Below are 3,835 nucleotides of genomic sequence, written 5' to 3' on the forward strand. Positions count from 1 at the left end.
TTAGCAAAATGTTCAGCTGCGAATGGACGCTATTTTGCTTTTCAGCACAATTATTGAAAATAGTTTTTGAGTGGTTGTGGATAATTATACATTGCTCTATTCTTAAATATTGAGCTTTTCCTTTTTGGCTAGGATCTCCTTGAAAGTATTACTTCAAGTAATATCGATCAGGATTTTCATCTGAATTCTATCAGTATCTTATATATATATATATATATATATATATATATATATATATATATATATATATATATATATATGATCAGAATAATATAAATAGTATTCCGACAAAATAGAGAAGTAAAACAATGAACAGGAACCAACCGAGTTATGTGTTCATCAACGTTTCGTCTTTATTTCATTCAGAGGAAGTGTCGAAATAAAGACGAAACGTTGATGAACACATAACTGGGTTTGTTCCTTTTTATTTTATCTGTCTATCTCTCTCTCTCTCTCTCTCTCTCTATATATATATATATATATATATATATATATATATATATATATATATATGTGTGTGTGTGTGTGTGTGTGTGTGTGTGTGTAGAGAGAGAGGGAGGGAGAGAGAGAGGGCGAGGCTAGAAAGAGGATAGAAAGAAAGAGAGCACGAAACATAACATTATTCAAGATTTAATCTTTTTTTTTAATATTTTCTCATAATATTCAATTTAGACTTAATTTTCCCTTAAACCTCCGTTTTTCGAGAAGAATTCTTTTTTTCGTAAGAGTGATAAGACATTTTGTAATTGTATAATAAGATGCTTCAAATATGTTTTAAAGACTTTTGTCTTTTAATATTAAAGACATTAAAAAAATGCATTTTTTATTCAACAAAAACTGTTTTTCTTGAAGAATTCTTCAAAGTATTGCATGTCAATCTAGTGTAGCTTTAATGTTTACGCGATATTGCACATGATAAAGAAAGGGCAGAGATTTAGGTCAATATCTACGATAAGAAAGAAAAAATAGAGGTCAAAATCCGATATTAAAAAATCAAACCTGCTCGTACTCGCTTCTAATGTTAACGATAAATGGTGGAAATAAAAGCTTGCTTCTGTATAGCGAAAAGGCATCCGTTAAATCAAAACTCACAAATCCGGAAGTAAATTATCTATGACCAGACAAGGTAGTTAATTAGGCACCGCCAAAAAGGGCCGAAAAATCAAGTTGTTTTTTAAAACGAAATTACATTTATTATAATCCATTATTTTTGAGTAACTTTTTTTTCCAGAAAGATAAAATCCTGAATTTTATCATATAGAAAAAAGAATAATGTAAAACTTTTTCTACTATTTTTAATTAAATTTTAAATGTTAAATTTTCCCAAAAAGTTAACAATTGACATTTTTTTGTCTTGCACAAAAAACGTACACAAATATTTTTTTAAAAAAAGGGTTTTTTAAATAATTTATTTATTTATTTTTTGTCTAACTAAGATTTAGGATGATTTTCTATGAGAATATGCAAACATATTGTTACATGATAAGGGCTGTCCGCTTTTCATGTAAGTATAAAAATGGAGAATTTAGTTTAAAATGAAAATGAAAGAGCATAGGCGAAATTCGAACCTCGTAATCTAGTTTAGAAATAGATTACGTGTGAGAATTTAAAGATGTAAAACAAAACATTTGTTTAGAAATAGATAAATATTTCAAGAAAAAAATGTGAGCTGTCAAGTTTATTATGAAATTTTAAATTGAAAGAATGCAGCTTATAAGATAATGTTTTAACATATTGAATATAGGTAAAAATTCCTCAGGAAACGTGAAAGAATGCATATGTTTTAACATGTGTATGACGTCACGGAAAATAGAAAGTTCTAGAATAGAGAAAAACTTTAGTGAGAGTTAGATCAGTCAGTGAGAAAACTCAGAGGCAGGCAGCCGTCTGGGAGCGAGACGCCACTTCAAGGAAAAATGTGAGACTTTGAATTCTTGGTGATGGAACGGCCGGTCGTGACGAAATAAACCATCAAGTGTTTTTGTAAAGCTCGTCTTGTGTCTTATGTTTCTTATACAAAGGTAAAGTCCAATTGTATTATATATTTGTGTTATATGTATTTACATACACGTCTCAACATCATAATGTCTGAACACTATATCCCTTCACTCTAAGAGCTTTCTCCTTCTTCCATCAGCAAGATCTAAGAAAGAACATTTTAATATATAAGAATCTCTCATAACATGAACAATCTATCTAAGTCTCTTATAAACGAACAATCACTCTCTCGGAGTCTTTCAACATCCCTCACTGTAATAAGACTCCTTCTAAGCCTATCTCTCTCAAGACAAAGACTCTTAATAACTCTTCCTAAGACTCTCTTTTAAGAAGCCCCCCCATATATGTAACAATATTATAATATAAGTACCTGGATTTCAAATAATTCCACTTATTCATATAGGCAACCAGTTACTTCGCGTCGATCTAGAGTCTAGATCGACAATGTTTACGTTTGTATTTGATAAAGAGCAAACTATCGAAGACCAAACAAGCCAAAAAAAACTTATTTTTCAGTGACGAAAATTTCAATGTATTATTAACGCTAAGGCTGGCCAGTACCAGATGGGTAATGTGTATGTGTGTGGGGGCCAGGTTCCCCAAAATGGGGGGGGCAATTTAAAGCAGAATAAAAAAATTTATTTCAGCGTGTTTGGTCCACCGTAGTCGAAAGGCGGCAAACGTTTTCAAACGGGATCGAAAAAATGATGCTATTTTTAACACAAAGGGCACAATATTTATCGAAATTTTTTTTTGTATCGATTCTTCAAAGCATGCCCTGTTTAATAATGGTCATGCATTATTCGGCTCGCTAAAAAAATGTTAATTTATTTATCAAAGATTTTAAAATGGCTTTTTTCGTATAAATATTTAAAAAAAATTTTTGTTTTGCTTAACTTAAATTAATTATTTTACTTAACATATTCACCGAATTTCACACTTCAAAACTCAAAAGCGGGATAATTAAACACAATCGAAGTTCTGATATTCAGACATCAAAATAAGGTATGCAAACAATTTTTTCTAATCTATAATTCCGTCCCTTACAACAACACAATATGTTGTGTTCAGTTTCAGATGATTATTTTAAGCATATTTGTACCCCTGAAAATAAGGGGGGCTTGTAAGCAATATATATATATATATATATATATATATATATATATATATATATATATCGTTTATGAAAAATAAGTAGACTGTTATAAAGTCCATTCTTCTCTTAATAATCGCTGAAATTTTCGTATTCGTCGGATAATTACCTGATTTTTGGTAGATTTTTAAAAAGACGGTCCGTCAAAAAGTACTTACCTGCCCCCCCCCCAGTTTTGGCGGTGCCTATAGTTAATGAAACAGATTTTGAAATGAAATACAAACGAAAACTGAAACGCTAAGCGCATCAGTTAAAGGAGGTAACTATGTAAAATGTTCAGTTTCATTCAATTTCATTAATTTATTTTTCAAATTTAAATCCTTACGGTTCCATTATGTTGGGTGGGAGGAGCGATGTTTTCATAAAACATACTGCATAACGCTATTAACATGAATAAGTTTGATATAGGGTAAATATCAAGTTGACAAGAAAGTTTTTGGCGGGTTTTAACTTTTAAATTCAGATGAACATATCTCGACTCAAACAAAAAAAAATATTGATCGAAATCAGCACCATCAGAATCAACATACGAAAAACAAGTGTATTTGTGTCAGTATCGTCAAAATTGCGTTCTGGTGGCAATGAAGGCGTTTTTGATATTGCTTAGGGGTTTTTTTTAAGCATTTCTCACGCAGAAAGTTATCAGGGCTTTAAAAAGTGTTAACCGGCAGGTCTGGAGAGTAT

This window comes from Euprymna scolopes, chromosome 22, assembly GCF_053919585.1.
Source record: "Euprymna scolopes isolate OS-2025 chromosome 22, ASM5391958v1, whole genome shotgun sequence".
Taxonomy (NCBI): Eukaryota; Metazoa; Mollusca; class Cephalopoda; order Sepiida; family Sepiolidae; genus Euprymna; species Euprymna scolopes.